This window comes from Hemitrygon akajei, chromosome 7, assembly GCF_048418815.1.
Source record: "Hemitrygon akajei chromosome 7, sHemAka1.3, whole genome shotgun sequence".
Lineage (NCBI taxonomy): Eukaryota > Metazoa > Chordata > Chondrichthyes > Myliobatiformes > Dasyatidae > Hemitrygon > Hemitrygon akajei.
The window spans coordinates 116709778-116721945 of NC_133130.1; the positions used below are offsets into that span (position 1 = coordinate 116709778).

The window sequence follows — 12168 nt, forward strand, 5'->3', positions numbered from 1 at the left end:
AATTTACTGGAGTACATACATTCATTAGAGTACATAATGTCACCATGTGCAACCCTGAGATTCTCCTTCTGTGGGCATACTTAGCAAATCTATAGAACGATAACTGTAAACAGGATCAATGGACATCAAACTGTGCAAATAAATAGCAATAATGAGCACGAAATAACAAGATAACAGAGTCCTTAAATGAGTATAGTTATTGCCTTTTGTTCAAAAGCCTGATGGCTGAGGGATAGTAACTGCCCAAGCCCTGAGGCTTCTGTATCTGATGGCAGCAGCGAGAAAAGAGCATTGCCTGGGTGGTGAGCTTCTATGATGATGGATGCTATTTTTTCTACAGCAACGTTTCATGTAGATGTGCTCAGTGGTTTTACCCATGATGTACTGGGCTGAATCCATTACCTTTTGTATGATTTTCCACTCAAAGGCATTGGTGTTGCCATACCAGGCCGTAATGCAGCCCGTCAGCACACTTTCCACCACACGTCTATAGAAGTTAACCAAGCTTTTTGATGACATGCCAAAATCTCTGCAGACTCCTGATGAGGTCGAGGCACCGGAGTGCTTTCTTTTCAATTATAATTATATAATGGGTCCAGGACAGGGGATGTTTTTCCCGTCTAGCGTCCAATTTCTAAATGGACATTGAACCCATGAACACTATCTCATCACTTTATTTTTAATTTCTGCTTTTGCACTACCTATTTTACTTTAACTATTTAATATACATATATAGTTGCAAGAAAAAGATTGAGAACCCTTTGCAATTACCTGGTTTTCTACATTAATTATTCATAAAATGAAGCATGGTGAAACATCCAGAAAATCTTTTGTAAACTTGAGATGTGCAGCAATGTCTTTTTTTTGGAAAGAAATCGTTTCCTCCATGGTGTCCCTCCATGAACAACATTTAGTGTTTTCTTGTAATGGACACATGAACAAAGACTTTAGCAGAGATTTCTGCAGGTCTTTTGCTGTTACCCTAGGGTTCTTTTTCACCTCCTTCAGCACGGCACGTTGTGCTCTTGGTGTGATCTTTGCAGGACACCCACTGCTAGGGAGAGTAGCAACAGTACTGCATTTCCTCCATTTGTAGACAATTTCCCTTACTGTGGACTGATGAACACCCAGGTCTTCAGAAATGCTGGTTTAGCCTGTTCCAGCTTCATGCATCTCCACAATTCTTCTTCTCCTTCTAAGGTCTTCTGAAAGTTGTTTTTATCGAGGCATGGTGCACATTAACAGGTCTTTCTTGAGAAGAGCAAGCTCTATCAGTAACCTCACTGTTGTCTTTTTTATAGGGCAGGGCACCTCTACAACCCACACCTTTCAATCTCATCTCATTGATTGGAATACCTGACTCCAAATAGCTTTTGTAGAAGGCATTACCCCAGAGGTTCACATTCTTTTTTCAACACAGACAGTGATTGTTTAAATGGGGTACTCAATATTGACGAGATGTACAATTGTTTGCGTATTATTAGTTTTGGCAGATTGTGTTTGTCTATTATTGTGACTTAGATGAAGATCAGATCACATTTTATGAGTAATTAATGCAGAAAAACAATTGCAAAAGGCTCACAAACTTTTTCTTGCAATTGCATACTTAGGATAATTTTATTTCCCCCCCCTACATTTATCATGTGTTGTACTGTACTGCTGCTGCAACGTTAAAAAAATTCACGACATATGCCTGTGAAATTCAATCTGATTTGGATTCTGATCTGATAATATGCACATTATTAATGTCAAATGTGCAAGTACTCAGTGAAGCCCTAAATGGACTCTCCAGCTTGTCATGTCCGTGTCAACCTTGATGCCAAATTAAACTAAATCCCTCAGGTCATGCTTGACCTGTTAGATCAGAAGCAACATCAGGCCATTCAGCCCAAAGAGTCCGATCCACTATTTCATCATGGCTGATCCCAGATCCAATACAACCCCCTACACCTGCCCTCTCACCAAATCCCTTGATGTTCCAACAAATCAGGAATTTATCAACTTCCGCTTTAAATATACCCTCGGACTCGGTCTGTGGCAGAGCATTCCACAGATTCACTGCTCTCTGGATAACAAAAATTCCTCCTTACTTCTGTTCTAAAATGTTGCCCCTCAATTTTGAAGCTGTACTCTCTGGTTCCACAAATGCCCACCAGAGGAAACATCCTATCTACATCCACCTTAACTAGTTCTTTCAATATTCGGTAGTTTTCAATGACAGCCCCATACATTCTTCTAAATTCCAGTGAGTACAGGCCCAAAGCTGCCAGGCACTCCCCATATGTTAACCCCTTCATTCCTGGAATCATCCTCTTGAACCTTCTCTGGACTTCCTCCAATGACAACACAACCTTTGAGGTAAGGGGCCCAAAACTGTTAACAATACTCCAAGTGCGGCCTGACTAGTCTTAAAAAGCTTCAGCTTTATCTCCTTGCTTTTATATTCTAGTCCCCTTGAAACAAATGCCAACACTGCATTTCCTTCTTTACCACAGACTCAACCTTCTGGGAGTCTTGCACAAGTCCCTCTGCACCTCTGACGTTTGAACCTTCTCCCCATTTAGATAATCAGCTGCACTATTGTTCCTTTACCAAAATGCACTATCATACATTTCCCAACACTGTATTGCATCTGCTACTTTTTTGCCCATTCTTCTAATTTGTCCAAGCCCTATAGCAATCACATTGCTTCCTCAGCACTATCCACCTCTCCGCCTATCTTTGTACCATCTGCAAACTCTACCACAAAGCCATCAATTCCACTATCTAAATAATTGATAAACAATGGGAAAAGTAGTGGCCCGATACTGACCACTGAAGAACACTTCAGTCACTAACAACCAAGTTAGTAACTTCTAATCACTAACAACCAACCAGAAAAGGCCTCCTTTATTCCCACTTGCTGCCTCCTGCCTGTAGTCATTCCTCTATACATGCCGGTATTTTTCCTGTAAAACCATTGGATTTTATCATCTTAAGGAGCCTCATGTGAGACATCTATCAAATGCCTTCTGAAAACCTAAGTAAATGACATCCATTGCCTCTCCTCTGTCCACCTTGCTGTTACTTCCTCGAAGAATTCTAACAGATTTGACAGGCAAGATTTCCCTTTACGGAAACCATGTAGACTTTAACTTATTTTATCATTATTTTTTCAAAACCTTGTCCTTATTAATCGACTCCAACACTTTCCCAACCACTGAGGTTAGGCTAACTGGCCTATAATTTCCTCTCTTTTGTCTTCCTCCCTTCTTAAAGAGTGGAGTGACATTTGCAATCTTCCAGTCCTCTGGGACCATGCCAGAATCAAGTGATTCTTGAAAGATCATGACCAATGCATCCGTTAGCTCCTCAGCAACCTCTCTCAGGACTGGGATGCAGTCCATCTGGTCCAAGTGACTTATCCACCGTAAGACCTTTCAGTTTGCCTAGCACATTTTCCTCTGTAATAGAAAGGACACTCACAGACCTCTGGCATACAGCTCGAGTCTTCCACAGTAAAGGCTGAAACAAAGTAGTTATTACACTCATCTGCCATTTCTTTGACCCATTACTACCTCTCCAGCATCATTTTCTAGTAGTCCAATACTAACTCTCACCTCCCTTTTACTCTGTATATAACTGAAAAAACTTCTGGTATCCTGCTTTATATTATCAGCTTCATGCCTTCATATTTCATCTTTTCCCTTCTTATAGCTCTTAGTTGCCTTTTGTTGGATTTTAAAAACTTACCAATTATCCAACTTCCCACTCATTTTTGCTACCTTATATGCCTTTTTCCTTGGCTTTTCTAGTCCTTAACTTCAATTGTCAGTCACGGGTGCCTAGCCTGCCATTTGAGAACTACTTCGGCAGGATACATCTATCTTGCACCTTGTGAACTATTCCCAGAAACTTCAGCCACCTTAGTTCTGCCATTATCCCTGCCAGTAACCCCCTCCAATCCACCCGACAAGCCCCTCTCTCATGCCTCTGTAATTCCCTTTATTCCAATGCAATACTGACGCGTGTAACTTGCGCTTCTCCCTGTTAAATTGCAGTATGAATTTAATCATGTTATAATCACTGCCTCCTAGTGGTTCCTTTACGTTAAGCTGACTAATAAAATCTGGGTTATTACACACCACCCAATCTAAGGCAGGCTTTCCCCAAGATTCTCCAGCACTGTGTGTGTGTTGCTCTGGATTTCCTGCTTCCGCAGAATCTCGTGTTTAAAACTAAATCCATGTTTCGTGGATTATTTAGCTGCTGAGGTCAAGAAGGCAGACAACCTGAAGATTCTTGAGGTGAACATCATTGACAGCCAGTCCTGGTCCAACCAAGAAAACTCACCTGTGTCTCTACTTCCTCAGGAGGCTAAAGAAATTCAGCATTTCTCCTTTTAAAAACTGGTGTATCACAGAAAACAGAGGGTTGTAGAGTCAGCCAGCTCCACCATAGACACTAGCCTCCACAACATCGAGGGCACTTTCGACAGACAATGCCACAAAAAGGCAGCATCCACTATTAAGAATGCTCACCATCCAAGAAAAGCCCTCTTCTCATTGCTACCAGCAGAAAGGGGTACAGGAACCTGAAGATATATACTCCACCATCTTCTTCACGTTTCTGAATGGTCCGTGAACACTACCTCACGATTTTTACTCTTTTTGTGTACATATACACGCTGTTGAGCAGAGTCAAAAAAAGCCCAATTAAATCCACTGTGATTCAACATTGTTAAAACAATAAAACATGAAAACTTCCAAGGGGGATGAATATTTTTTAAAGGCAGTATAAATCAAGGTATTGAAACAGGAGATGGGATGTTATGCTGAAGTTGAAGAAGACGTTGGTGAGGCCTAATTTGGAGTATTATGTGCAGTTTTGGTCATTTACCTGCAGGAAAGAGGTAAAAAAGGTTGAAAGAGTGCAGAGAAAATTTACAAGGATGTTGCCAGGACCAGAGGACCTGAGTTAGAAGGATAGATTGATTGGGTTAGGACTTTATTCCTTGAAACACAGAAGACTGAGAGGAAATTTGATACAGGTATGCAAAATTATGAGAGGTATAAACTGGATAAATGTAAGCAGGCTTTTTCCACTGAGGTTGGGCGGAACTACAGTTAGAGCTCATGGGTTAAGGGTGAAAGGTGAAAACTTTAAGGGGGACCTTTTTCACTCAGAGGGTGGTGAGAGTGTGGAATGAGCTGCCAGCACAAATGGTGCATGCAAGCTCAATCTCAATGTTGAAGTGAAGTTTGGATAAGTACATGGATGATAGGGGTATGAAGGGGGCTATGGCTTGGGTGCAGGTCGACAACAGTAGGCAGTTTAATAGCTTGGCACAAACTAAATGGACCGATGGGCCTGCGTCTGGAGTATTTTCCTATGACTCTATAGTAAACCCAATTCTGATAATTACTGAGAAATCCCTTCAATTTAACCAGAAAGGAAATGCAGTGTAGGTGGTTTATAAGAAAGGAGCACACCCGTGTGAGAATAAACTATGATACATACTCAAATATCCAATTTGGTGTAAATTGCAGGTACAACATGAAATAACATTTGACTGTATAGTTATTAAATTATTGAATGATGATCAGAAATCAGGATGACCAATCTAGAGTAACAAATTTCAATGTTCTTACGGCAGCTGACATACTTAAAGTGATCACAAACATTTGAAATTAAACAGATGGATACCACTGCTGAGACCTTTCCAAGCTAATTTATATAATTATTTAAAAAGCTACCCACTTGACTCCAGGCAGATTCTTAATTACCTTCTGCAATGACCATAGAATAAATGTAGGAGGTGAAAGCAAGCTGGTGAGAAACAGCTAACCTTACAGTAAACCTGTAGCAATAAGGTGATGGGGCCAAGGCCCGAGAGCGTATCGAAGAGTCAGGGCCCAGCACCAAGAGCAAGGAACGACCTGAGGTTTTGACAATACAAGTGTTGGGCCGGGGTGTCAAGGCTGGAGGAAGGGTCGGGCCAGTATATTTACTTTATTGTCACCAAACAATTGATACTAGAGCGTACAATCACAGTGATATTTGATTCTGCGCTTTGTGCTCCCTGGAGTACAAATCAAAGTAAATATAATAAGAATTTAAATTATGAATCATAATTAGAAAATAGAAAAGGGAAAGTAAGGTAGTGCAAGTCGGGTCCGGATATTTGGAAGGTACGGCCCAGATCCGGGTCAGGATCCGTTCAGGCTCCGCAAGGTTTACTCATCTCTGTGCTGAACTGAGACCGCAGTGATGACTGTTTAGTGGCTGTGGAATCACTAGCACATTGTGTATTCAATGGTCTTTTTAAAAAAAATATAGGTTCTATTGGCTTTCTTTGTTTTGTGGCTGCCTGTAAGGACACAAATCTCAAGCTTGTAGGTAGCATATAAAGTGAGATAATCAATGTAGTTTGATTTTGAAGAAATTTAAGTCATTTTCATCCCTGGATAAACAGTCTGTGGTGAAAAGATTAAACAAAGGCTGAATCACGGCCACGTTATTAGGTGCAGGAGTGGAACCCAGTTGGTCTTCCACTGCTGTAGCCCATCCACTTCAAGGTTTGACGTGTTGTGTGTTCAGAGACGTTCTTCCACACCCCACTGTTGTAATGCGTGGTTATTTGAGTTACTGTCACCTTCCTGTCAGCTTGAAGCAGTCTGGCCGTTCTCCTCTGACCTCGCTCATTAACAAGGCATTTTCACTCACAAAGCTGCCACTGAATGGACGCTGATTTGTTTTTCACGAGGAATAGTGTATAAGAGTAAGGAGGTGTTGATGAGGCTCTATGGGGCACTGGTGAGACCCCATTTGGAATACTGTGTGCAGTTTTCGGCCCCTTATCTTAGAAAGGATGTGCTGATGGAGAGAGTTCAGAGAAGATTCACGAGGATGATTCCTGGAATGCAGGGACTAACATGAGGAGCGTTTGTCGGCTCTTGAATTGTATTCATTAGAGTATAGAGGGGATCTCATAGAAATATTTCAAATGTTGAAAGGGTTGGACAGAGTAGATGTGGAAAGGCTGTTTCCCTTGGTGGGTGAATCCAGGACAAGAGGTCACAGTCTTAGAATTAGAGGGTACCCATTTAAAACAGAGATGAGGAGAAATTTTTTTAGCCAGAGGGTTGTGGATTTATGGAATTCATTGCCACATACAGCTGTGGAGGCTCAATCATTGAAGATTTTTAAGGAGGAGACTGACAGGTATCTGATTAGTCAGGGTATCAAAGGATATGGGAAAAAAGCCAGAAATTGGAACTAGACGGGAGAATAGCTTAGCTCATGGAGGTGTGGCAGAGCAGATTTGATGGGCCGAATGGCCTACTTCTACTCCTTTGTCTTGTGATCAGTCTCTGTAAAGTCTAGAGGGCACTGTGCATGAAAATCCCAGGTCAGCAGTTTCTGAGATACTCAAACCACCCCGTCTAGCACCAACAACCATTCCAAGATCAAAGTCACATCCTCATTCTGATCACAAACAAGTGAAATATTGCAGCTGCTGGAAATCCAAGGAATGCACACAAAATGCTGGAGGAAGAGTTCTTCAGCATTTTGTGCGTGTTGCTTCTCATTCGGATGTTGGGTCTGAACAACAACTGAACTTATCAGGCATGTCCGCATGTCTTTATCCATGGAGTTGTTGTCACAGAATTGGCTGATTAGATATTTGCCTTGACAATCAGATGTACCTAAAAATGATACTGAGTATATATTTCACTTCTTTCATTGTAGTAAGCAACCTGCTAAAGATCACAAAGGCCAGAGATAGGATATCTTACCCTGGCTGACAAGATCTTTTAAATCACAATCTACATTAGACGGGTCATTTAAAAGGTTAAACCCAGAATTCAACATGTAAAATTAACAGAAAAATATCAGAGGCTAAAAGTTTGAAATTTGTTTTTCTTTAAAAATCCATTCTATTGAGTTTCTTTGTTTTGTGGCTGCCTGTATATAGACGAATCTCAGTATACATAGTTTGATAATAAATGTATTTTGAACTTTGAAATAGCACCATAAGACGACAGATCCCTGCCCCCTCCCCCCGAGCATGCTTTTGTAAGTGCTGCACTTCAGATGACACTTCAGTTCTGTTGATATTTTGAGGTGGAATTTAGAGACGTTATGACATTTATTTAAAAGCAGGAGGAAGTTCTCCAAGCCAATACTCCTCTCTTCAACATCTTTTAAAAGGTAGATAGATTATTTGTCATATGTGGTACCTTTGGATGTTAAAATAGGTTTCCACATTTACAAGAAAAGAGGACTGTTAAAATTGTCAGGCTCTGAAGTGCTTTGAACAACACAAAGAGCAGGTAGAACCATCATGACAAACTCATAAAAACTGCAATACAAGGAAAGCCTGGCAAGATTATAGGACTACTTATCAGGGTTAGGGAGTTGTGTATGCAGAAGCATTGTATGTATTATGAAGGGGAAACGTGTACACTATATGGCAAGGGTGTAGGAACAGCTGTCAGCTGTACACTTGATTGAAATAAAGAGAATGCAGGATTTGCAGAAAGATTACATTTACTTTGCTAGTAGCAGACGTAATTTAATACTATCAAATGAGAAATATTGATCAGTGCAAGAAAATATGGGCAGCAGGTATTTAACAGAAATAGAGTCTATGGAGCACTGAGGAAAAAGTGGAGAAGCAATTAAAAGACAAATAGATTACTTCATATAAATAGATAGATGTTTGGGTCATAGATTTATTAGTTATGCTCGGTTTCTCCCCAACACCCAAATCACTATTTTTGGGATATCTGGGCATTGCTGGCAACCCAGCATTTATGGTCCACATTATTTCCTTAAAGCACTGTAAACTTCTGAGAAAGTTCTATAGAGGGAATCGATCTAGCAATGATGAAGGAATGGCAGTATATTCTGATCCCAGGATGATGTATGTACACATTAGAGTACATGCAGCTTGTAGAGTTCCTATGCACTGAAGCCTTTGCGTTTCTTATTGGTAGAAGCTGTGGTTTTGGAGATGCAATTGGAGTCGCCTAGGCAAGTAAATACAGCACACTTTGTAGATGGCATACATTGAGCTAGTGTAAGCCTGTGTCTCATGTAGTGGATGGGGTACCAATCAAGCTGGTTGATCTTGGACCAAGGATTCTCAACCTTTTCCCTAGGTTGGGAACTCATGTTGACATATGAGCAGAATTAGGCCATTTGGCCCATCAAGGCTGCTATGGCATTTGATCATAGTTAATTTAATTTTCCTCCCATTTCCCTGCCTTCTCCCTGTAACCTTTGACACCCTTACTAATGAAGAACCTATCACCCTCTGCATTAAATATATCTAATGACTTGGCCTCCACAGCCTTCTGTGGCAATGAATTCCAGATTCACCAGCCTCTGGCAAAAAAAAATTCCTCATCTCAGTTCTATGCTGAGGCTGTGCCCTATGATCCTAGACTCCCCCACAATAGGAAACATCCTCTCCACACTCACTATGCCTAGGTTTCAATGACACCCCCCCCGCCAATCCCTTTGAACTCCATTGAGCATAGGCCCAGAGCCATCTACCACTTTTCTTGTGTTGATCCTTTCATTCCTAGGATAATTTTTGCGAATCTACTCTGGACGTTCTCTAAAGCCAGCACATTTCCCCCCAGACAGTATCCATCTTGTGCACTATTGGAGCAGCATTCAAGCCAAGCGGGTAGACAGTATCCCAAAGGACACCTGCTTTGTGGCTCAGAGATAATGGAAAGCCTTTGGTGTGCCAAGAGGCAAGACATTGCTGCAGATTACCCAGCCTCTGACATGCTTGTGAAGCTAGTCTAGTTGAGATTCTGGTCAATGGTAAAAATATTGAAAATCAGGCGCGAATTGGCAGCTCATCTAGAAGGAAAACTCTGATCTCAAACCTCCGCTGTCTTGCTGCTGTATCCATTCATGGGGAAGTTCTTTGGGAGTAAACTCTGAGGGAAAAGTCTGGAGCTGGAGTCCCTCAGACAGTTGAGTTCAATGCTGACTGGCAACTCTTGCGCCACTACTGGTACCAAACTGTATCGATCTCTGATGTTCGAGTTCATCAGCTGTGTGGAGAGGTGAGTGTGCTACAAGGGCAACAGCTTGCTCTCCATATCGTACTGCCCAGGTTTGTGTATCCAGACAGCCAGGACGCAACACCCAGGGTCGATCCTGACAGAGGCCTCACTCACTCGCAGTTTAATGTCAAATTCAAAGTTTAGTATCACCACATATCACCAAAATTCATTGTCTTGCAGGCATTACAGGAAAATAAGGAAATAATAGAATGTACTAAAAACTCTACATTAACAAAGACTGACAAATCACCAACGAAGACAAACTGTGCCAATAAAAAAATACTGAGAATGTGAATTGTAAAGAGTCCTTGAAAGTGAGTCTAGAGGTTGTAGAATCAGTTCAGAGTGTGGTGAGTGAAGTTATCCACACCAGTTCAAGAGCGTAATGGCTATCGGGTAATAAACTAGTAGTGTGGGACCTGAGGCATGGACAGAAAGACTCATTTCAGTGCTACATAGCTGTGTAATTTTATGATGGTACAGAAACTTTCTACTTTCCTACTCTACACAGAGTTCTTTGTCTTAGCCATAGGCTCAGGATTATTAACAGAAGCTGCTGAAAAATAACATCTCTAAAGGAGCTTACTAAAGACTATTTCCCCTCCCCCCCCCAAAGAAACAGAAGTCGGCAGAGTTATTTTTTCTTATTCATGCAAATGCAGTTATTTCAAAATACCACATGACTACCGTTGCCACTCCATTCATAGGAAGATTTGTTCAGCTGCTTCCCAACTCGGAGCAACTGCTTTCAGCTATTGTAGAAAGTCAAATCTAAAATCACCGAATTTCTAAGTATTTATTGTCAAAGTACATACATGGCACCATATCCTCCCGAGATTCATTTTCCTGTTAGCATTCACAGCAGATACGATCAAACAGAACAGAATTAACTAAAGACTGCACACAGCAAAGACAGACAATCAAGCAATGTTCAAAAAACGACAAATTGTGCAAATACACAGAAAGAAAAAGATGGTAATATATATTGAGAACTTGAGTTGTAGAGCCAATGAAAGTGAGCCTACAGGTTGTGGAATCAGATCAGCGTTGGGCTGGTTCAGGAGCCTAATGATTGTAGGTTAATAATTGTTCCTGCACCTGGTGTTGTATCTCCTGAGCCTCCTTCCTGATGACAGGACTTTCAAACTGCCTCTGCACACTGCAAGTCTAGGCCATTCGGTCCATCGAGTCTGCTCTGCTACTTCATCATGGCTTATCCATTTCCCTCTAAACCTCATTCTCCTGCCTTCTCCCTATAACCTTTCATGCCCTGACTAATCAAGAACCTTTTGATATGCGTCAAGCTCCCAACTGTAATCTTCCCACAACTCAGTGATGCTGAATTACTGTTATAAAGTCACTTAGTGCGATATACTTGATTAAGGTGTACAAATGATGAAGCACAGATCAAATGGATAGTTAAAGACTTTAGCCCCACAAAATGGCAAATACTGGGGGCATAATTTGAAGGTGATTGGAAGAGAGTATAGTGGGGATTTTTTTTTTAAAAACACACAGAATGGTGGGTGTGTGGAACACCCTGCCAGGGGTGGTGATAGAAGGAGATGCACTGGGGACATTTAAGAACCTGTTAATGAAATTGGAGGGCTATGTAGTGGAGAAGGGTTAGATTGATTTTAGAGGAGGTTAAAAAGTTGGCAGAATGTTGTGGCTCAAAGGACCTGTACTGTGTTGTAATGTTAATCCCTATATATTAAGACAATAAACTATAATACATAGAAGCATTAGACCATTCAGACAACTGAGTCTGCTCTGCCATTCCCATCACTCTTCACCCCATTCTCCTGCTGTCTCCCCATAACCTTAGAAGCTGCCAACCTCCACTTTAAATATACCCATGGGTTGCCCTCCACAGCATTGAAAAAGAGTGATAATACATTATGACATCATGACTCATTGTTAATTATTGTCTTCAGGTGTTTTGCCTCAATAAAGAAACTAAACATATCACTTTTGGGAAATACTGTGCAAAAGTCCTGCATAACTTATTCACCCAAATAACATTTGAGGTACTCGAGAAAGTAACCTTTATTAACTTTATAACAACAATGAGAATCTTGTACCATAAACTGTCAAA

At 41.1% G+C, this 12168-nt stretch overlaps 1 protein-coding gene across 5 annotated transcripts in view; it reads right to left on the minus strand.

Moving 5' to 3' along the window:
- Window positions 1-12168, minus strand: part of hmbox1a (homeobox containing 1a) — a 70157-nt gene that overhangs the window by 57511 nt on the left and 478 nt on the right. Inside the window, exon 2 of one of the 5 annotated variants that reach the window (XM_073051822.1) lies at window positions 4521-4666. The exons of the other annotated variants lie outside the window; for them this stretch is intronic. The gene's annotated coding sequence lies outside the window, so the exon portion shown is untranslated. The remainder of the gene's footprint in view (window positions 1-4520; window positions 4667-12168) is intronic. 5 annotated transcript variants of the gene reach the window in all.